This window comes from Diabrotica undecimpunctata, chromosome 3 (genome assembly GCF_040954645.1).
Source record: "Diabrotica undecimpunctata isolate CICGRU chromosome 3, icDiaUnde3, whole genome shotgun sequence".
Classification (NCBI taxonomy): Eukaryota; Metazoa; Arthropoda; class Insecta; order Coleoptera; family Chrysomelidae; genus Diabrotica; species Diabrotica undecimpunctata.
The window spans coordinates 76,221,713-76,247,315 of NC_092805.1; the positions used below are offsets into that span (position 1 = coordinate 76,221,713).

Below are 25,603 nucleotides of genomic sequence, written 5' to 3' on the forward strand. Positions count from 1 at the left end.
GGTCGTATGCCCCATTTCCTGCATGTTCTATATTCTCTTCCTGAAATTGGGGACGGTTTTCTGTAAGTAGTTCTACGTAGTATTCTTGCCACTCGTTTTCACTAATTTTGCCGATCTGGGTTTTCTCTGTCTTATTTCGTTGAAGTGCTTTTAATATTCGCCATGATTCTGAATTTCTCGTTCCTCCGATATGTCGTTCTATCTCTGTGCATGCTTGTTCCCATCGTTCGTTCTTTTCATTTGTTACTCTTTTCTTTACCTCTCTGTTTTTCGCTCTATATAGGTCTAAGTCTTCCTGTTTTTTGGTGTTTAGGTATTTTATGTGTAGTTTTTTCTTTTCTTTTATGCATTTCAATGTGTCTTCCCTTAATTTGATATTCTGATGGGTGTTCCTTTGGTCGTCTTCTCCAAGAGCTTCTAAGGCCGCTGAAATCAGGCAGGTTTTTATGTGTTCATGCATTTCATCTAACGTGTCATATCTGAATTCTTCTAGTTTTTGGTCTAGTCTTCTTTTGTATAAATCTTTTATTGATTCTTCCTGCAATAGATGTAATTTGAGCCTCTTTTCGTTTATTGTCGTTCCCGTTGTAACAATCGATGTATGTTTTTGTTTTGTCCAGATATAGGGGAATTCCATCCATGCCACCACAAGTTTGTGATCTGTTCCACACTCTGCCCCTCTTTTCACTCTGATGTCTTTCACTTTGATGGAGCTTTTGTGGTTCATGATAATGTAGTCAATAATGGATCTTAGTTTTCTTGTCTCTTGAGACCATGTGTATTTATGTATATTTTTGTGTTTGTAAAATCCGTTCATAATTTTCAAATCATTTACTTCACATAGTTCTACCAATCTTTCTCCGTTGTCGTTAATTGTGTCTTCTCCAAATGGACCAACTGTTCTGTCATTGTCTTTTCTTCCGACTCTTCCATTTAGATCCCCCACTATTATTATTTCTTGTTTAGGTTTTCTCTTATCCATTTGTTCTTGAAGTTGTTCGATAAATCGTTCTTTCTCATTGGTTGGACTGTCTTCCGTTGGACCGTATGTTGCTAGTATTATAATTTCTCTGCCATATATCTTGATTTTCAGTTTGGCAATTCTCTCGTTTATGGGTTCCCAATCGTCTATAGATTTTTCCCATTTCTTCTTTAGTAGAATTCCAACTCCAGCTTTTGCGCGGTCTTTCTTTTCTACTCCGCTCCAACAATGGATTAGTTCCCCTATTCTTTCCGTGCCGTTTCCTTTCTATTTTGTTTCCGTTGTGACGAGGATATCGAGATTCATCTTTTCGAATTCTGATGTTACTTCACTGGCTTTTGTTCTCCAGCCCTGCACATTCCATGTGCCGATTCTTAGTTTTCTCTGTCTTTGTCTTCGGTTGAGTTTCGAAGCCGGGTTTGTTGAACTCAAAGCAGAAGTGCCCCCCCGTATCCGATGGGGCTCCCTCCTTCGGAGGTGTGGATTGCCACCCGGGGATTAATTTTAAAATTTTTCATTTCTGCCAATTGTTCGTTAGCCCTTGGATTTTTTTAAGTGTGCTAGGTTGCTAACGCCTAACGCCACAACCCCCTTTTGGAGGACCTATTGTTCAGCCGCCCACTCTGGGTCAGACGCTGTTTGCAGCCGCCCACTCTGGGTCAGACGCTACTGTTGTCAGTTTTGGTCCGCGTCGGGTATTTCATTTCCCCGATACCACCCATATCTGGGAGGCATTCCCCTATCCGCCACCTGGGGATGCGTCCGGTAGAGGATTGACAACCTCCTCCTCGGAAAAATTCTTATGAAACTAATTAAATTCTATAGACAATGTAAAATTTAAACAAACTATTTTCAAAATTGAAATTGTTATGACACTAACTAAATTATATTAACAAAATTTTGTACCTTTCTGTCACTGAATGCCTAAATGAACTGTTTTCCACTATATAGATTCTAATCACCACTCAATATCTTCGTGCTTCGGTTATCCTTGTTTTTGTGAAATTACTTTTTCCAATTATCAGCTTCCACCAATTTAAAATATATTTCTTCTTAAGCATTTATAAACCACCAAGCAAACCAGCAAACAGCATTTATATTTATTCTTCTTTTCAATATACAAATATCCAATCACCATATAATTATCATAAGTTGATTTATACTAATCTCCAATCATAATATAATTTTTAATTTCTTCCAATATCCAACCAATATTCTTCTAATATACTTTCCAATATTATCAAATTTTAATACTAAATCACCGATTATTACATACTTTATACTTTCTTCCTAATTCTGACTAAACTGTAACTGATCTGAATTCTTCTTACTAACTGAATGAACTCTAACTAACTTTCATACTAAACTGGTCATCTTGAATCCAAATCACCGAGTATTTATACCTTTTCAATCTTCCAGAACCATCTGGTAAGAAATCCTATTCGATTTTGTTCTATTTCCTCTATATGGATGTTCTAGAAAAAGTATATGTTCGATCCACAGACATAACCAATATTCGAGAATGTTCGACCGTAAACAAAGGTCAAATTCTGTATTCTGGAGAATTCTTTAATTTTCTATTAATAATTTTGTTGACATTTAGGCTTTTCAGATTAGAATATACACTTAAACCAGTAACTTACACTATAATTTAATAAACTACACATTTTAAACAACATATTATTATAACCCCACTTTATATTCGTAATAATTATTTAAAATGTCACTTTCAGAGTATGTATATCTGTCTGTCACTCAAATGTATAGTTGGTTGTCTAGTCACATGGCTCACTTAAATATATCTACCACATTATAATTACTAAAATACAACTTTTTACAATTATTATATGCTAATTTCTTAAAAATGCCCTCACATAAATATATTTTTATAAAATTCTCTAGTATATAACTTATTAAAATAACCAAATACTTTTTATATCTAATATTATCTAGTATAGTAACTTATAAATTATTTTCTATAAACACCAATCATATCAATACCCCAAAATAATATTTAAAATAAATAATTTACTTATTATTTTTTTAAATATTAATTTTCTTGTTCACTAATTTAATTTCTTATTTAAAAATTGTTCTATTAAATACATCCCTGTTCGCTGTCTATGTCAAACTGTCATGTCAAATGGAAGTTTGTGTGTTGTGTGTTTAGATTTTACAATGGATGTTAGGATACAAATCTAGGAATTATTTCCATTCAAAAGGCTTTCATCCATATGAATTGGTAAGTTTTACACTTTATTATATTAGAAAGACATTTATAGAATCAATTTTGTATCTAACCCCAAATTATGATTTTTAGGGTACAAAATAATTTCCATATGTACAAGACAACAAGTATGATGTCACATTGATTCACAATAATGAAATCTACCATCTATCAAGTCTATTGAATAAAATGGATATATCAGTAAGCTGTTAGTGTTGTTATTATTAGTGTTAAAAGAAAAGAAAACATTATTCATTCTCTTCATAATATTTAAAGACGTCATTGATATGAAACATGCCTCTTAGTCTATTCTCTGCATCTATTAACACATAACTATTTAGTCCATTCTGATTTTCAATTCTGTATGGACCTTCAAACATTGGTTGTAATTTCTTACAACGGTTTTCTTTAACATTACTTTTTCTAAGTGAACGAATTAACACTTTATGTCCTTTTTGAAATGTGATTGGTTTTTTTATTTTTCGATTTTGTCTTCTGATATATTTTTCAGCTTTCCTCCTAATTCGGTTATTCACTTTCTGCATTACTTGTTCTAACATATCCTGATTATATTTACTAATCCATTTTCTGTTTCCTATATGGCCAAACATTAAATATTCTGGTACTTCCTCTGTATTTAAATTATGTGTATTATTTAAAAAATATTCTACTTGTGGTATATGTTGCTGCCACGTTTCATGTTGATTCTGGCACACTATTCTTAAATATTTTATAACTTCTTTAATATATCTTTCTGCAGGATTTGCCTGAGGATGTCTGATACTTGTAAAATGAATGTTGATTCCCTTTTTCTCACAAAATGCCCGAAATTTTTGGTTGTTAAAATATGTAGCATTATCTATTATGCAATTTCTAAATGGTCCTATTTCTTCGAAAAATTGATTAATATATAATTTCAGTTTTTTAACATTTGTTCTTGAACAGGGATATAGTTTAATAAATTTTGTATATAAATCAACTATCACTAGTATATGCTTTTTTCCTGTTGGACTTGGAACTAAATTTGAGATAAAATCCATGGGCACTGTATTTAGTTTTTCATATACAACATTAGATCTATATGTGTTCTGGTTTTTGAAATTCTTTTCTTTGTTTATTTGACATATTGGGCATTGGATAGTAATTTCTTTTGCTATACTTATGTCATTCTTTGCAAAATAATTGTCCCTAAATAGCATCCATAGCTTTCTTGAACCAATATGCATGTAATTGTTATGTAAATTTTTCAATATTTTCCTTGCCAAAGTTCTACTTATTACATATACTTCTATGCCATTTATTATTTTATAATAAACCCCATCTTTCTTAAGGACTTTTTGTTTTTCACTCAAATTGATCTGATCTCTTATGATTTCTTCTTTAGAATATAATCCAGTGCTTTCTACTAACAGATTTAATCCAATTTTTATTGTTCGCTGCCCTTTTTGTGATGTATTTTCTAACCTTGATAAAGCATCTGCCACTATGTTGGATTTTCCAGAAATGTATTTGATTTCAAAGGAGTATTCACTCAATATTAGACTCCACCTATGTATTCTACTCTTTCCATATTTGTTATTTAATATAGATGTTAAAGCTTGGTGATCTGTTTCTATTGTAAATTCATTACCCAACAAATAAAATCTTAATTTTGGGACACAGTGTATAATACTTGCTAGTTCTAATTCTGAAACTGAGTAACCCTTTTCATGTGGCTTTGTAATTCTTGAAATGAATTGTATTGGGTATTCGACCCCATCATGTATTTGTAATAATACCCCTGAAAATCTCTATATTGATGCATCTGTTCTTAATATGAATGGCTTTGTGTAGTCTGGGTGATATATTTTTAAATTTGACAGAAAAATGTTTTTGATTTCTTGGAATGCTAGTTCTCTTCTCTGATCCCATCTCCATTTTACACCTTTTTTTAGTAGTTCAAGTAATGGAATTTCTTTTATACTTAGATCTGGTATCATCCTTTTATAATAATTAATTATTCCAATAAATCCTCTTAAAGTTCTTAAATTGTGTGGTGTTTTATATTCCTGAATGACTTGTGTCCGTTCTGGATCCATTTCGATTCCCTTAGTGTTAAGTTTATAACCTAGATATATTACTTCTTTTTGAAAAAATGTACATTTTTCTTGATTTATTTTTAGTCCAACTTTATCTAATCTGTTGATTATAATCTTTAGGTGTTTCTCATGATCTTCAGCCGTTTTAGAAAAAATTAATATATCATCAATGTAGTGAATTACAAAATGTTCATATTGATCCAAAATATCATAAAGACATCTACATAGAGCACTGCAAGATGATGGAAGTCCAAATGGTACTACTTTGAATTGATATACTACTCCATCTATCTGAAATCCTGTATACTGTCTACTTTTTCTTTCTAGAGGTATTAACCAAAAGCTATGCTGTAAATCAATTTTAGTGAAAAATGACATTCCTGTAATTCTTCCTAGTATTCCATCTATACTCATTGGTGCTTCAAATTGCTTTTCAGTGATCTTGTTAATATTCCTTGCATCCAAACATAACCTGATTTCACCTGATCTTTTACGCACTACTACTATAGGGTTTATAAAACGTGTGTCTGCCTTCTCAATGATTCCATCTTCTAACATATTATTAATCGTTCTATTTACTTCTTCTCTTATTTATATGGTATTGGGTATGATTTTGTTTTAAAATCTTTTTCTTCTTTAACTTTTATACTATGGATATAATTTTGTGAAATTCTATTTTCTTTATTGACAAGTCCCTTGTGTTGCTGCAATATGGAAACGACTATTGATTTATGTTCTTCAGGGCAATTTAAAACTTTTATCATATCTTCTTCTTTACAAATAAAATTATTCTTCATTATGTACTCATTATTCCTTGCTTCCAATTTTACGCACTCCACCTAGTAGGCATCCATCTGCTTAAAATTTCGATTCCTTAAATATTTACCATAATAATTATTCTTTACATTCTTTTGTGACATTTCCCTATCATCAAAATGCTTCCAATTTTACGCACTCCACCTAGTAGGCATCCATCTGCTTAAAATTTCGATTCCTTAAATATTCACCATAATAATTATTCTTTACATTCTTTTGTGACATTTCCCTATCATCAAAATATATTTCTTCTTTATAAATATCATTATTTTCTTTTAACAATATCCTATCAACTCTTATTCCTTCTTCCCCCTCATCTTTCTGCATAAATTTAATTATTTGCCCTTCCAAAGTTACCATTTTTTCTTCAAAATCTATTTTTACTTTCTTCTTTTCCAATTCATCATTTCCCATTAATATATCAACACATAAATCCTTGACAATAAATCCTTGCATATTAATTTCTTTATTAAGAATATTAATTTTAAAATTGGCTAGTTTATCAATTTCACCCAATTTCTTATTATTTGTACTAACAATTTTAATTTTTGGAATCTTTATTATATCTGATAGTTTTAATGTATTAAAAATAAAATTCTCCGAGACTAAAGTACTTTCTGAACCAGTATTTATCATAATCTTAATCATTTTATTTTTGGCCAAAGCATTTATATAAATTAAATTAATAGATTCAATAATTTTATCTTCATCTAAAGAAATAAATTCAGAAGGTTTTTCATAATAGCAATGGCCTAACTTGTAATTCAGAAAGTTTACTGAACAAAATTTTGATTATTCTCATTTTTAGATTGTTTCTGACCACTTGGATCTGATGTCCTATGTCTTTCCCTACTATGACTTCTACTCACATTTTCTTGCCTTGTACTATTTCGTTCCCTGTCTTCGCAGCTTCTATTCCTTCGTACACAATTTACCTGTCTGTTATAGTTAGGCCGCTCTGTATTTCTTCTATTGTTAAAATCTTGTCTATTATAATTAATATTGTTATTAAAATTTTGTCTATTATAACTAGTATTGTTATTAAAGTTCTGTCTATTTTGATTACTGATATTATTATTAAAATTTTGTAAACTATCACCATATCTATAATTATTATATGATTGTCTATATTGTTGATTATCATTTTTATTATATTGAAAGTTATTATTGTTTTTTCTGTTGTTATTATTACTTGTCATATTGCCTCTTTGTATTCTATCCTTTTCTTGTAGTCATTCCGTATATTTTTTATTTCATTTGCTACTTTTTTCTCTGCAGTTTCAAGTTTTTTATCCATTTGTTTTTCTATTTGTTTTACAATTTTATTATTATTATCTTCTATTTTCTTTTCTAATTTTCTATAATTCTCTTCTAATTTCTGTTCCATTTTTTTCATGTCTTCTTTGACTTCTTTTGAATTCTCTTCCAATTTTTTTATGTCTTCTTTGATTTCTTTTGAATTATCTTCCATTTTTTTTGTATTCTCTTCCATTTTCTGTTCCATTTTTCTCATGTCTTCTTTAATTTCTTTTGAATTCTCTTCCATTGTCTTGTTCATCTGCATCATTAATGTCATCAAAGCTGCCATATTGACATTTTCCTCTCTTTCTGGATTCATTTCTGCAGTATCTTGTAGAACTTGAACTAAACTTTCCTCTTGTATAGGTTGTGTTTCTACTTCCACATCTTCTTCATTCTTTTTGCTTCTTGTACCTTTCTTTCCTTGAGACATTTTGAGACTTTACTTGTTCAAATATAATTAAAAATAAAATCTATAATTTTTTCTTTCTACTGATAATTAATTTAATTATATGAGAGCACTTATCTTCCCAAACTAATTCTTTTAAATAGAGAGCCCCGCGGAGCGCGTCAAATTGTTATGATGTATTGTTTGTGAATGATGAGCAATGAGTGTTTTTAATAATATAGGTTTTTTATCGCGGTTCTCAAAGAATTAGTTTGTAAGTACTTTTTTAAATTATCTTTATTATATCTATTATGAAACACACATATATATCTAACCTAGCCAATGTAAATTTAAAATAAATTATCTTTAAATTAAAATTCTTATGAAACTAATTAAATTCTATAGACAATGTAAAATTTAAACAAACTATCTTCAAAATTGAAATTGTTATGACACTAACTAAATTATATATTAACAAAATTTTGTACCTTTCTGTCACTGAATGCCTAAATGAACTGTTTTCCACTATATAGATTCTAATCACCACTCAATATCTTCGTGCTTCGGTGATCACAAGGATATCCTTGTTTTTGTGAAATTACTTTTTCCAATTATCAGCTTCCACCAATTTAAAATATATTTCTTCTTAAGCATTTATAAACCACCAAGCAAACCAGAAAACAGCATTTATATTTATTCTTCTTTTCAATATACCAATATCCAATCACCATATAATTATCATAAGTTGATTTATACTAATCTCCAATCATAATATAATTTTTAATTTCTTCCAATATCCAACCAATATTCTTCTAATATACTTTCCAATATTATCAAATTTTAATACTAAATCACCGATTATTACATACTTTATACTTTCTTCCTAATTCTGACTAAACTGTAACTGATCTGAATTCTTCTTACTAACTGAATGTACTCCAACTAACTTTCATACTAAACTGGCCATCTTGGCAGACATTTAGGCTTTTCAGATCAGAATATACACTTAAACCAGTAACTTACACTCTAATTTAATAAACTACACATTTTAAACAACATATTATTATAACCCCACTTTATATTCGTAATAATTATTTAAAATGTCACTTTCAGAGTATGTATATCTGTCTGTCACTCAAATGTGTAGTTGGTTGTCTAGTCACATGGCTCACTTAAATATATCTACCACATTATAATTACTAAAATACAACTTTTTACAATTATTATATGCTAATTTCTAAAAAATGCCCTCACATAAATATATTTTTATAAAATTCTCTAGTATATAACTTATTAAAATAACCAAATACTTTTTATATCTAATATTATCTAGTATAGTAACTTATAAATTATTTTCTATAAACACCAATCATATCAATATATATATATATATATATATATATATATATATATATTTATATATATATATATATATATATATATATATATATATATATATATATATATATAATAATATATATATACAGGGTCCTTAAGTAATTCTACAAAAAGAAACCGCAGATTCTACACTCTTTAAAATATTACGATTTAAGCCAAATTGCTTTAATAAAATGTTGATACAATTAAGAAAGATACAGAGTGTTGAAGTAGAATTTTAAAATTTAATTTTTCGCTATAACTTTCATGTTTATAAAAATTTATGTATAAAAATTTACAACTGGGTACTTTCAAATATGAGGAATTATAATTTGATGCATACTATGATTTAGCTGACAAAGGGCGCCACATATGTCGCGGCTTAAATTTGCACTTAACTTTTTTGATGTTCAAGTTATTGGTATTTGTGATATAAAATATTAAAGATACATTATTTTAACTGAAATAAGGTATACCTGTTAATAACTTCAAAACCCAACAGCTTTCTAGATAATTGCCTTTTACAAATCAGCTGCATAATTATTCTTAGTTATGATATTTGTGAAGTACTTCTGAATTTTGGTATGAGATACCTTTCACTAAAGTTAACCGTTAACGGAATATTAAATAAAATGAATATATCCGCAGGATAATTAAGAACAGAATAATAGGATTTTACATCAAACATTTTACGTTGTATATTAAATTAAATTCATAATCAAAACATTTCATTTACAAACTAAATTAAGAAATAGGTAAACTAAATAACATTAAACTTTTTGTCAAAGTTAGTGCTCGATATGTGCACCATTGTCTTTAATTCATTAGTCAATACATACGTGTAAAATGGTAAGGATGAAAATGCTTACGGTGTAGGATTTTTAAAGCTGAAAATAAATGTTGTGTACTTATTTGGGAATCATCGTCAACGCGAACCATTATTTCATCTTTCTGATCAGGCGTAATGATTTTCGGTCGGCATTCTCGTTCGGTCGAAGTTCTCACGTTTAGGACGAAATAAACCATTTTCGCCTAAATTCCGAAAAAGATGTTTAAAGGTTTGGTGATTTGGTTGTAGCCTGTTTGGGTATCTTTTTAAATATTCCTTCTCATATCCATGGTAGAAAAATTATTATGTCTCGGCATTTTCTGCTTTTCTTTAATAAACCGAAATAAACTAGATATTACAAAAATCACTGACTAATCAAAACAAGACTTATTTTTAGTTATCAAAAGCATTCGTGATATCAGCTTACTAGGTATGTTAAAATTTCCCGTAATGCATTGGGGTTGTCTACTGGCATTAAAACTGGCTTCAAAAAAAGGTGGTAGGTACAGTAGCTGGCACTGTAAACTAGCGCGAAGCTTCATACTATGTTTTCTATATTTTTTAATTAATATTTTTAACATGCAATAAAGTAATTTTAATATTCATTTATAACGTATATTTTAAACAAATTAAATCATATTAAAATAATTCAATAAAATATGTTTGATAGTAGCGCCACTTACTAACGTATCAACAAAATACAGACCCGTCAAAGTATGACTAAATATTAAATTATTTATAAAATAGATCGAGAATAGATGGAGAATATACAAATCAGGTCAAAATCTTAAGGGGAGTGAGACAGGGGTGCATAATTTCACCACTGATATTAATTCTGTACTCGGAGCACATTTTTGAAGAGGCTCTAAAAGATATTGATAAAGGCATCTTAATAAATAGAGTAAAGTTTAATAATCTGAGGTATGCAGATGATACAATAGTATTTTCCAATACCACAGAAGGGCTGCAAAACTTAATGAACAAAATAACGGAAACAAGTAGAACATATGGACTGGATATAAACACCAGCAAAACCAAGTTAATGATCAGCAAGGAAAACATAACTGGAGCAAATCTGTATGTGAACCAAATGAGAATTAAACGTGTCTCACAATACAACTACTTGAAAACTATAATCAAAACTTCAGGCTTTTGAGCTATGGTTATACAGAAGGATCCTCAAGATAACATGGATAGACAAAGTCACCAATGAAGAAGTACTGCGGAAGATGAACATAACCGCGGATTTGATCAACATCGTGAAGTGCCGTAAACTGCTGTAAGCTTGGGACGTATAATGAGAAATCAAGGCAGATACGAGCTACAACAATGCATTTTTCAAGGTAAAATTTAAGGAAAAAGGACCCCAGGACGAAGAAGAATATCCTGGCTTACTAACCTAAGAGCATGGTATAGAAAGACCACAACACAGATATTCCGTATAGCCACCACCAAAGTCATCATAGCCAGAATGATCGCCAACGTTCGGAACGGACAGGCCCCTAAGAAGAAGAAGAATAAAATATAAATTTGATCAATAATTTGATAGTAAATTTAATTATTATATAAAATAAATAAGATCTTTAAAAATAAAATATGATTATAATTTGAAAGGAATTTATTAACAGCTAACGTTAAAAAATATATGATTACTAGAAACGAATTAATAGACAGTAGTAAATCGATGTGAAGACCGTTATTTCGTGAAGGTACTCGTGACGCCGCCTCGTAGCGCTTCTTCCGTGACGCTCACCTCAGCATTTTACATTAGAGAAAAAGTAATGCAACGCCAGAAACTTATACAAGCAATAGAGAAAGAAAATTGTAAACATGATGACGACCAACGTCTGACTACGGACACGGCACCTAAAGAAGAAGATAGATGCTTCTCTCCAATAAGGCATTAGCAGTCATAACAAAGCATTTTGTGATGTTACATTATCATTTTTGAGTTGTTTTGATAGGAACAAACTATTAATTATGCTTATACACAGGTATTTAGTGCTTTACCGCACAAATATCACAACTAAGAATTATTATGTAGCTGACTTATAAAATGCGATTAACTCGAAAACGGTTGAATTTTTAAGTTCTTAACAAGTATATCTTTTCTTTGTAAAAATAATGTGCTTTTAATATTTTTTAACACAAACAGCGTTATGTTAAAGGAAAAAAAAGTTAATCGCAAATGTATGCCACATATGTGGCAGATGCGGCTAAAGTTTTTACCAGGAGATGTGTTTGAATAGATTTTAAGGTCTACCATCTTGTTTGAAACAGAAGAAGTTTGAGCTATACCTGATATTTGAAGATTTCTGGTATAGGGTGAAAAACAAATTCTTTTGGCTAACCTGTCTGCTATGAACGAAACTTTGCTACCGGAGTCTGTTAAACAACGAACAGAGATGGGATTATTTTGAACATCGTGAACAGTTACCAAAGCAGTTGCGAGTAAAATTTGTAGATTTTTCGAATATACGGAGTGGGGCGAAATATTGCTCGGACCTGGAAGATTTTGCATATCTGCTAAACATTGCGGAATTGCATTTGGAACAGAGTTGTTCTGCGAATTTGCTTGAATATTCTCCGAAGTAGATTGAGACGAATGCTGATTTGGACGTTGATGACGTGAATTACGAACAAATTGATTTTGGACGGGTTGACTTTCAGAATTCGACCTATACGAACTTTGCCTTGAAGGTTTTGCAATTCAAAGATGAGGAACAGGAATTAGATATATGACCTCTAGCAAGGCAATTGAGACAAAAACTTTTGTTTTTTACTTTTTGTATACGCTCTTGAGCGGAAAAATTTAAAAATTGTTGGCAAGAGTATACTTTGTGTCAGTTAGAATTGCATACGAAACATTTAAAAGGTATCTCTATTATTTACAGAAGTAAAAAGAGACGGTTTTGATTTATAAACTGTTTTTTCTTCAAAGATCAAATTTTCCAATATCTTACATTTCTTTTCAATGAAATTCAAACACTCATCTATTGTAGGAAGTTCGTTGAAATCTCTTTCGGATTCAAAGTATCGTTTCATATTAAAATCTAATTTTTGTGTGAATATGTGAATTAAAATTAAATCTGCAAGATTGTTGGAGATATATAAATTATTTGGTGCACTTAAATTCTCTTTTATGTGAGTTAAGAATTCTCGCAAGTTTTGAGCAGTATTTTTTGCTAATGAAGGAACGTTCAAAAGTTGTTTTAAATAAGTGTTAATTATTAAACATTTGTTTTCAAATCTATTCTTAAATGTATCGGGAGCAACGGAAAAATTTGAGCCTACAACTTCCAAATTTTCAATTAGTTGTAGAGGCTCGTTCTTGAGAATTGATTTTAAGTAAATTAGTTTTTCAATATCTGAAAGATTTAAATCATTTACGATAAGTTTTGTAAATACCTTGATGAAACTAGGCCAATTTGCTATATTTCCATCGAAATGTGGAATTTTTATTTCCGGTAGGCGGATATGAAAGTTATTTGAATATATAGAATTTTGTTGAGCTGAGGTGCTCACAACAGAATTAACTGAAATTTTATCAATTTTATCCTTTAGAGCTGATTCTAAGGGGAAAAATCTGTCTTCTACATCTGCCATGTCAACAGAAAATGCATCGTCTATTGTTTCTAATTGATTTTGAACCTTGAGATATTTGTCAAAAACTTTTGATAAATAGTCTTTTCTAGAAATCAGTTCATTTTTTGAAATATTAATTTTTTCATTTTCTTTAAACGAATTCTCCAATCTAGTTATCGAAGCTTTACTTCGACCTCTTGCCTTAACAAGGTTATCTTTTACTTTAACAAGATCATCAACCGTTTTATTTATGATTAGCTGAGTGAATTAGATAAAAATATGATGAGCGAGAAATATGTGAAACAATTTGATTTTTAAATTAAAAACAGAAGAATAGTAATAAACGCAGAGAGATAGCGAAAATATGGAAGACCCTGAAGATGCTGCGTTAATGTCTAATTTGAAGATGAGACATGCGAAGATCTCTGATTCGAAGTTGAAATGTGAAGATACACGGTTCGAAGAAACATGAAAGAAGATGCAGGTGTGTTTGTCCTTAGGTCATGTAGGTCGCTGGTTTTTTCCCTTGGGGAACATGATTTGTCCTTAGGGATATAGGTTCACTTTATATACTTCTTTGAAGGACCACCCAGAAAACTGGGAGAAATGAAAGTTTCGAAAAGAACGTTTTAACATGTCTTTTTAAATAATTATTACAACAACGTATTTTGGCGCCGATAACTTGCTTACGATAGCTAATTTAAGAAATTTAGTTTGAATTTATGTGCAAAACTAGATAACTTGTCGGGGACACAATATTGACACGAACTGAATAAACTTATTAATATACCGACTGTGTTAGACCTTCTGAGGTGCGGCTAGCCCGGACAGGAGCCTAGCGCTCATCCAATGCTGGGCCCTGATTCTAATTGAGATTTCGACTCAAAACATGTCGAAATTAATATGGCGACGTCGAAATGCGACTTTGCGAACCTTGTGGATTTCAGCTGAACTAACCAAACGACGTCACTAATTTTCGATTTATCGAAATTAATTTCAACTTCAAGAAAGTGGTTGAAATTTAATTTCGAGTCGAAATTAATCTGACATCTGACATGACATGGCTGTTGGGCTGAACTGGGAGAAGTGAACTTAGGTTCAGTTTAGGTAGGCGGTGTTGTGTTTTGATCCTTGCAAGGAAAACTGAGGCAAAAAAAGTATTAATATGGCTGTGTTTTACGGACATTTGCTAGTTTTGGAGGAATTAGAGAGGATAGATATCCGACGCTCACAACGGAGGATAAGAAGAATGTTACGGGATACTCAAAATTCTTTTTCACTAAGCGATGCTCAATTTAGGCAGCAATTCCGGCATAATAAACAAGCTGCAAATTATTTAATAAGGGTATTAGAACCATATTTGGAAGGTGTTTATGCCTCTAGAATACCCAAAATGTTTAGGGTTGGTGTTACTAAGCTGCAGTAAATTTAAAAATATATTAGAACATAACCACTAAGTCAAATCTTAGTGGTTATAACTTAAGGATCTCCCACATCGCCTTTTTTTTCTTGCCATCTTTTCTTTCAATTCAAAATATAATTGAGAATAGCCACTATTTATGATTTAACAACTCAAACAAGAAAAAACAGACGTTCACGTAACGTATAAACGTAAACAAATCAAACATTCAACTAGCGTAGGCAGCATAGATAAAATTACACCTGGTGGTAGTGTGCTATGCGTATGCAGCCAATAAACAACAGGGCCAACCCAAATTTTCAGCAGTGTCAAAATGATAAAGTAAATATTTCCAGTTTTAACTACAATCGAAATGAATGAGAATCGCTAGCGATTGCGACTGTCATGGCGTAGTCGCTTTTAAATTTCGACATCGAAATGAAATAGAATCAGGACCCTGGATTCGAACTGATGCAAACTCCCCTGAATTACTACACTCGTTTCTTGAAATTTCGAAATCTCCCCCCTGACCCTCGACGTATGTAAAGGATATGTTTACATTTAAAATACCGTCGACTTTGCTTTCATTGGTAAAATTAATTACCTGAGAAGGGTATTTTTCAACTTTCGTTAATATTGGGAATTTTCGAATGACTTAAACCGATAATTTGGAAATCATTAATCCCTTCATTGTTATGATTATTTGACGATTTTATCAGTTTATGTCTAGAAAGTTATTTGAATGCAAGCTATCGGCGCCGTACAGATTATTAGATGGTACAAAAGAATTTTATACATCTTAAACTAATATACAGTGTGATATAAAATAATATGATACAAATTAAAATAAAAATATTAAATATTGTTGTTACACAACAGCAGATGTGGCGCCCTTTATCAGCTACATCACAGTATGTATAAAATTTAAATTTCTCCTACTCAAAAGCATCCAATTGTAAATTTTTATCCATAAATATTTACAAACGTGAAAGTTATAGCAAAAAATAAAATTTTAAATCTCCACTTTAACACCCTGTATCTTTCTTGATATTAACATTTTATAAACGCAAGTTGGCTAAAAATCGTAAAAAATATATATATATATATATATATATATATATATATATATATATATATATATATATATATATATATATATATATATATATATATATATATATATATATATATATATATAGGGTGGTCCTTAAGTAATTGTACAAACAGAAAAAGTAGATTCTGAAATATAAAATATTACGATTTAAGCAAACTTGCTTTAATAAAATGTTGTTATTAAGAAAGACACAGGGTGTTAAAGTGGAAATTTAAAATTTAATTTTTCGCTATAACTTTTACGTTTGTAAATATTTTTAGACAAAAATTTATAATTGGATCCTTTTAAGTAGGATAAATTATAATTTTATACATACTTTAATGTAACAGATAGAGGGCGCCACATATGTCACATGTGTGGCATCAATTTGCGCTTAATTTTTTTGCTCTTTAAGTTAGCTGCATTTGTGTTAAAAAATAATAAAGATACATTATTTTACAAATAAAAGGTATACTTGTCAGTAACCTGAAAATTCAACCGTTTTCGAGATAATCGAATTTTATAAGTCAGCTGCATAATATTATTTGTGTGGTAAAGCACTGAATATCTGTAGATAAGCATAATTCATTATTATTAAAACAACTCAAAGATGATGTTACATCACAAAATGGTTTATTATGGCTGCTAAATGTCTTATTGGAGAAAAGATTTTCATCTTCTTCTTTAGGTGCCGTGTCCGTATTCAGACGTTGACCGTCATTATGTTTACAATTTCCCTTTTCTATCGCTTCTTAAAATTCTACACTGGCGTTGTTTTACTTTTTCTCTATTGTAAAATGCTCAAAACCCAAAATATGTGGTTTATGTTATATGGTATACCTCCACATTCTAGAGAGAAGGAAGTGAGAACATACTTAAATACAACTTTTCTGAACGTTGAATTGGTCGTGGTAGTCCTATTCCTTGGCAATGTGGTGAGATATTGATATAATTATTGAATTCATAAAAAATCCCAAAAGAATACTTATTATTCATTACACAGTAAACACACAGGCAATTTAGTTCAGCACAATATTAGTTCGTTAGTAAATCATGATAGTCCATTTGTTCGAGATGTAATTATAGTTACTCGTAAGCTGTAACGTAATCATATAAATAAGTAATATCATCGATAGGTTATTCCGTGTGTATCTAAGTAACCAATGAACGAGATACATCATAGTTTCATACATTATTTAACCTCTGCGACAAATAAGATGTAGTTCCACAATATACCATAAGATTTGAAAATGTAGCCAAAAGAATATATTCATCCATTAAACATTATAGCCACCACGTAGCCCAGAATTTAATCCGCTTGATTTTGGTGTATGGGGCACATTAAGTCAACGTGTTTATAACAATCCCATAAACATTCGCAACCAAATATGGGAAGAAATAAATACTGCAGCAGTTTCTTTAAAACCTATGATGCTATTTAATATTAGACATTCCTATTTCAGAAGCCAACGAGTGAACATCAGGCTTCTACTAATAGTATTTTTAATAAAAACTTGTTAGTTTAATGTGATTGTTTATCAAGTAAATATTGGTAAGTCAATATCACTTAAATACTTTCGACAAATAAAATTAGACCAGTCGTTTCTGGCAATACTTAATATTTTGGCATCCAAAATATTAAAATCAAATTATGGCATCATCATCACAAACAGCTCAACCTAGCTTGGCTGCAGTAACCAAAATCACACAGAAAAAATCTATAACAGCAACTACATGTCCCAGTAGAACTCAAGCCATTGTTATGAACGCTATCCCAGACGTAGTGCTATTTGATTACATAAAGGCAATCGGCGAAATTGTTACCCCTAAAGAAATAACCTTTGCTTCACGTATTTCTGACCAGCGTATTTGCATCTATCTTTCTTCCGTAACCGTAGTTTACGGAAATAGTTAATATCTATTCGCAGACTTATCACACCTGCAAAAACTCTACTACTTTCTAACGTGTGTCCTTTGATTCCGAATGCACTCATAGAGCAAGCACTTAAAAATGAACTTGGATTACAACTTGCTTCCCCTATCTCGCTTATTCGTTGTAGTTCACCGGAAGACGAATATGCTCACATCTTTCAGAGCTTTTCACAAAGCTCAGTCTTTGTGATACCAGATAAAGAATACGTTGAGTTAAATACTTCAATTGTAATCTCATATGAAAATACAAATTATAGGATCTTTATTACTTCGGACAAACTAGAATGCTTTTTATGTAAGCAATCTGGACACACTGCAGACTCCTGCCATAACCCTCAAGAAATATCTAGCAATCCCTCTCCAAATACAACTTCTAGCCAAATCCCAATTGATCCTCCTTCTAGTATATCTCCTCTTTCACCCCCCTCAAAAGAAGAAATACATTCAAATAACCCACCTACTGATATAACAATCCCAAATGAGCAGTCTATAACACCATTATCTGTCTCTTCTAACTCTGGGATAAAAAGAACTCATTCCACTGACACAAGTCTTGAATCACCTTCTTTACTGGTTACCGCTAGCCCTCTAAACTTAAACTCTAATAACACACCAAACACAACAACCTTCGAAACTCCTTAATCAGCTCCTAAAAAGAAAACAAAAACTGATGACAAAGAAATTGGTAAAATTAATTCTTCTGCCCATTCAAGTATTGAAAAATTAATTTGTGCTAATCCAGAAAAATTTTCGTTATCAGCATTACAAATAATTGCTTTCCTAGAAAATTCCTTTGGGAGTAGTGATCATCTCAAAGAAGCTCATAATTTCACCACGAACATTCATTCTCTCCTCTAAGATCTTACACAAATATACCAACCTGTATCCGATAGACCACTTAAAAATCGCATTACAAGAATAACGAAAAAGCTAAAACGCACATTAAATTCTATAGACGCTGACGAACTTACCAGCCTTACGTCCAATAATTCATGTGACTCTAACTGCAATGATATCGATCATTTCTAAAATTACGTAATTAGTACAAGGTATATTCTTTCTACTAATCAAATAAGTTTTTAAATTCACTATTTTACAATGAAACTGCGACGGATACTATCCGCGGCTTGAACATGTTCAATATCTTATATCAATTTACCATCCAGATTTTCTTTGTCTCCAAGAGACTAATTTTAATACAACTAATATTCGTCATCCTAAATCCTTTGAAGCATACCACTTTATTAGGACGAACTGCTTCAGAGCTAGTGGAGGTGCATCAATATTTGCGTCCAGCGAAATCTTCTCAACAATGCTACCATTAATAACGAATCTTGAGGCAATTGCCATAACTACATATTGCCCTAATAAACTTACCATCTGTTCCATATATATTCCCCCAAACCATTCTCTAAAAGAAGAAGAGCTCCTAGACCTTATATTTCAACTTCCACAGCCGTTTATACTCACAGGAGACTTCAATGCACATAACAGTATGTGGGGTTCTCAATCAACATTTGGACGGGGAAAAGTACTTGAAAATATTATTAACTGCACAAACTCATGTCTTCTTAACACAGGATCTAATACTCATTTTAATATTTCCTCTGGATCTTTCTCTGCTATAGATCTTAGTATTAGTGACCCTAAATCTGCACCTTTTTTAACCTGGCAAACAGCTGACGATCTCTTTGATAGCAATCATTATCCTATAATAATTTCCAACAATTGTAATGGGACTACCTCTGCCAAAAGCTATTGGCGCCTTAATAAAGCAAACTGGCCAGAGTATTTAAAAGCTGTTGACACTCTCTTGCTCGCTCATGATCATCTAATAATCAATGATGTAGACTTTTTATTTACGTCAATAACAGACACTATTCATTCAGCTGCTAAGACTCACATTGGCAAAACATCATTATCTCCAAATCATAAAACAGTTCCTTGGTGGAACCCTTCTTGTGAAGTGGCGATTCGTCTATCCAAAAAAGCTTTAAATAAGTACCAAAAAAGTAGAAGCCTTGAAAATCTAATAAATTACAAAAAATTCAAAGCCAAACCCAAACACGTAGTTACAAAAAGTAAAAAATCATCCTGGCAAGATTACGTATCATCTATCAACGAAAACTCCAATCCTAGCCAACTTTGGAAAAAAATACGACAAATTCAAGGTCACAAAACTAATTCAAAAATTACTCGTTTAATTTCAAATGGTATAGAGATCACTTCACATGAACTTATTCCTAACGCTTTTGCCATACATTTCGAAGAAAAGTTCAAGAATAAAACCAATAATATTACTTTATCTCATCATAACTTATATTCACACAGAAATCGTCTAATATCATCCGAATATAGTAGATCACTGCAGCTGGTCCTGATGATATTCCTTATGCATTCCTAAAGCATTTGTCTAATTATATTCTTAATAAACTCCTCAATTTATACAATATAATCTGTACTTCCCATAAATTTCCATCTCAGTGGAGCAAATCTATTGTTATACCAACACTCAAGCCAAAACAGCCAACTATCTTTCCACAATCTTACAGGCCCATCTCGCTCACATGCACTATGTGTAAGCTAATGGAAAAAATGATCAACAAACGTCTTTTATGGTATTTTGAAAAACACAAGATTATTCCAAAAGAACAATCTGGTTACCAAAGACAGCGCTCCACAAGAGATAATCTGGTAATACTCCAAACCCATATCTCCAATGCAACAAATTGTAAGCAAGATTTGATAGCAACTATCTTTGATATTGAAGGCGCATTTGATACCATCTCTAGAAATGCAATCCTAGACAAACTTTTTGAATGTAACCTTACTGGCAACATATACGCATTTATCAAAAACTTCCTAACATCTAGATCGTTCAGGGTTTCTGTCAATAACTTCCTTTCTTCTCCACACATCCAACATGATGGAGTTCCTCAAGGTTCAGTTTTAAGCACATCCTTATTCATTCTTTCGATTAGCAAGTTAAGTGAAAATATAGCTCCACCAATCAAATGCGTATTATATGCCGATGACCTAATAATGTACTGTCATGGTAAATCCAACGCAACTACTAGTAAAATTCTACAATTAGGAGTAAATGACCTACAAAACAAAGTAGATTCTCTAGGACTTACCCTCTCCCACTCTAAATCCAAAGTTATTAAATTTAGCAGAAGAATGAGTTCTTTTGATCCTGAAATCACTATCAACAACTTCAAATTAGCGGTTGTTAATAATTGCAAAATATTAGGGCTGATATTTGATTTAAGATTAACCTGGAAACAACACATACAGAAACTTAAAGGAGTTTGCCTAAAAAGGTTAAATATAATCAAAACACTCTCACATTATCATTGGGGCGCGGAAGAAACTACGTTACTGAAAGTTTACAGATTACTTATCCGCTCCAAGCTCGACTATGGATGTTTCGTACATATGTCTGGAACTAAATCAATCTTAAATTCACTAAATACAGTACACAACACAGCTATTCGTCTATGTCTTGGAGCATTCCGTTCTAGTCTGGCAGAAAGTCTTTACTGTGAAGCTAATGAACCTCCTCTATGGCTTAGGCGAGAAAACCTTCTTCTCTCCTATGCTGCTGCAATTTCTTTCAATCCGTCCAATCCAGTATATCATTTAATTACATCATCACACCATCCCCATAACAACCCTTCTAATTTAATTATACATCCTATACCTAGTCTTCTACAACCGTTACTAAAAGATATAAATTTGTCTGAAACCAAAACTCTACCATTCTCCAATAATCCCTATTGGACCAACATACTCCCACATCATGATATTTCCCTCACTAAGTTTAACAAGGAAGATACCAGTATTAGTACATTAAGAATTCTCGTTCTAGAACTTATAAATAAAAATAAATATAACATAGTAGTTCTTTACACTGACGCGTCAAAGACTGAAAGTTGTGTTGGATATTCTGTAACCACTGTACAACAGCCTATCGAACTCTAAAATTTCTCCTTGGTGTAGTATCCACACTGGTGGACTACTAACTATCTCACATGCTTTCAAATATGCCCAACAATATCCAAATACACACATAGCCATATGCTCTGATTCACTTTCCTCTATACACTCCATTAATGCTATATCCACCAACCACCCTATCGTCCAAGATATTCATGACACATATCAGCTTCTTGTAAACCAAAATACAACTATTACTCTGATATGGGTACCATCCCATGTTGGTATTAGTGGTAACGAAAAAGCTGATTGCCTTGCCAAAAAAGCCGTATCATCCACGGACACCATTATCGATATACAAATTTGCAACGATCTCAAAGCTAGACTGAAGAAGCTTAATCTATCCACCTGGCAGATTCACTGGAATAATGTTACTTCAGCGCTGCATGAAATTAAACGCTCAGTGAACCTTCTTACTTATCCCAGTTTATCTCGAAAAAATATGGCAATCATACGGAGATTGCGTATAGGACATACCCGTCTAACTCATCGCTACCTGATGACATCATCTCCACAATCAAAATGTCAGCACTGCAATTCGACTCTCCGAATCAGGCATATACTTATGGAATGCCCTTTTTATGCCAAAATACGCCAACAGCTCGATATCAGTACTAACTTTAAAGAGGTTATAAACAGCACAGACCAAATCAACAAGGTTATCAAATTCCTCGAGAAAAGTCAACTGCTCAACAAAATATAAATGTTATATTACAAGTTTTTGTTATTTTCTCTTTATGTTAAATGTTAACTACATTATTTTGTAATTTATATGATATTACCATGTAAATCGTAACTCGTGCTAATGACCATAGATGTCACATGCACGTTAATTTAAATAAAAAAAAATATTAGACGATCTTTTATGGAATATATTGACAAATGAATTAAAGAAAATGGTGGACATATCGAACACTTAATTTGACAAAAAGTTATGTTATTTAGTTTAACTATTTCTTAATTTGGTTTGTAAACATAATGTTTTGATTATGACTTTAATTTAACATAAAACGTAAAATGTTTGATGTAAAATCGTATTATTCTGTTAGTTTGTCAAATCCTATTATTAATTATCCTGCTGATATATATATTTTATTTAATATTTCGTTAACTATTAACTTTAGTTAAAGGTATTTTATACCAAAATTCAGAAATATTAATGTTTTTGTCTATTTTTCCTTCGTTGCCTGAAGTAATTGCCTTAAATCAGAATTATGCAGCTGATTTGTAAAATGAGATTACCTCGAAAACTGTTGAGTTTTGAAGTTAGTATTAGGTTTACTTTTTTTTTTGTTAAAATATAGTATCTTTAATATTTTTTATCACAAATACAGGTAACTTAAAGAGCAAAAAAGTAAGGTGCAAATTTATGCCACAAATGTGGCATATGTGGCGTCCTCTCTTAGCTACATCAAAGTGTGCATCAAATTTTAATTTCTCATATTTAAAAGTACCCAGTTGTAAATTTTTATAGATACATGTTTACAAACATGAAAGTTATAGCGAAAAATAAAATTTTAAATTTGCATTTTAACACCCTGTATCTTTTTTAATATCAACATCTTATTAAATCAATTTGGCTTAAATCGGAATATTTTAAAGTGTACAATCTACTGTTTCTTTTTGTACAATTACTTAAGAACCACCCTGTATATAGGCTGAATAATATATATATATATATATATATATATATATATATATATATATATATATATATATATATATATATATATATATATATATACAGTCCTCTCTCTCTATAACGATATGCAAGGGACCGGGAATTTTCATCGTTATAAGGAGAGATTGTTATACAGAGAGAGACAAAATTCGGCACTGTAATATTAATAATACTGTACTAAATAACCTATTTTAATTTTAAAAAATTATCAAAACGAATATAAATGAATTAACATTGTATTCCACATAGATTTATTAACGAATAATATAAGGAATACAGTATAAAAAATGACTGTACAATTAAAACATGTGTACTGTACAATAAAAAAAATAATATGCTACTGTAAAATATATTTAGCCTACATTACCAAAAAAAGTCTGTCACCTTGGTCTGTCTTCTTTTCCCTTTCCACAGAACTGACTTGACCTTGTCCTGAAGACGCATCGAATCTTCCACAGCACTAATATCGTCTTCCTGATGGATGAAGAATCGATGCAGTACTTTTGCCGCATCCAATGCCTGCTGAGGGGTCGGAGCTGGTTCTGGCTCCACTTCCGAGTCACTGTTTTCTTGTTCTTCTACACGAACTGCTTGCAGTATGTCCTCGTCAGAAAGTCCAGATGTTGTAGCTACATTTTCATCAACTTCTTCAAAATCTGTTAGCTCTTTCGGTCCGTGGGTGACAGTAAGTTCAAACTGTCTGGCCAAACATCTAATGGCAGGTCATCTTCATCATCAGTCAATCCTTGATATTCCAGCCATCCTGCGTGTTTGAAGGAATGTTTTATTGTATTGCTAGTCACCTCGTCCCAGGATTTACTAATCATTAGGACGGCGTCAAGAATGTTTAGTTTAAGATCTCCATTATTCTCAACCAATTCCATCAAAAGTCTTCTCCTGTAATAGCTTTTCAAACTCTTGATGACACTTTGATCCATGGGCTGAAGGACACTCGTTGTGTTTGCTGGCAGAAAACAGAGTTCGATGTTTTGAAGGTCGCGCAATACAGGATGGGCAGGACAATTGTCTACAAGCAAAAGAATTTTTTTCCCTTTAAGCTCGATATCACACTTTCTTTCTTTCTATTCTTATCGCTTCTTCAAAAACTTCCGAGGTCATCCACGCACTCTTGTTTGCTTTATAGGCCACCGGTAGATTTTTTATGTTTTTAAAGCAACGCGGGTTTTTCGACTTTCCTATCACTAACAATTGTCGCTTCACCGAACCTGTCATGTTAGCGGCCACTAAAACTGTAATGCGTTCCTTAGAGAGCTTTCCACCAACGCACTTTTCCAATTTAAATTTTAAAGTTCTGTTTGGTGTTTTAAAGTACAATTTTAAAAAACAATCCAGTCTCAGTCGCATTGAAAATGTCGTCTGACGCATATCGTGCCTTCAGTCCAGGACACACGTTCTCTAGCCAATCATCTGTTACGTTTTTGTTAACATCGCGAGCCTCTCACCTGATTTAACTGTAGTTGATCTTGTGCTGCAGCTTCCACTTGCTCAGCCAACCCTCAGATGCCTTGAAATTCTCAATTCCAAGTTCAGTTGCAAAAAACTCAGCTTTTGTCCTGACCACAGGCCCAGAAAGTGGAATATGGTTCATATGCTGCTGCTGGAACCACTGAAGCATAGCGCGATCTAAATCTTTGTGCTGAGGTTTCCGTAACTTCTTCCTGCTACCGCCCTCCATCTCCGCTTTAAGCCACTTTTTTCTGTCCTTCCATATCGTAAACACAGTTGACTAAGACAGCCCCGTCCGGCGAACGACATCCGATTGCTTTTCACCTTTCTGTATTGCTCAAGTTATCGATAACTTTTCCTCGACCTAGAGCACTTTACGCTTTTTCGAAAACATGTTGACTGTTGACATACTAAGACACAACTCAAACTGGAAATGAAAAATCGTCAATAG

The 25,603-nt window shown here is 31.8% G+C and overlaps 1 protein-coding gene across 1 annotated transcript in view; it reads right to left on the reverse strand.

Annotated features, from left to right (window-relative positions):
- Window positions 1-25,603, reverse strand: part of LOC140435902 (uncharacterized) — a 34,445-nt gene that overhangs the window by 7,003 nt on the left and 1,839 nt on the right. The gene's annotated exons all lie outside the window — the stretch shown is intronic.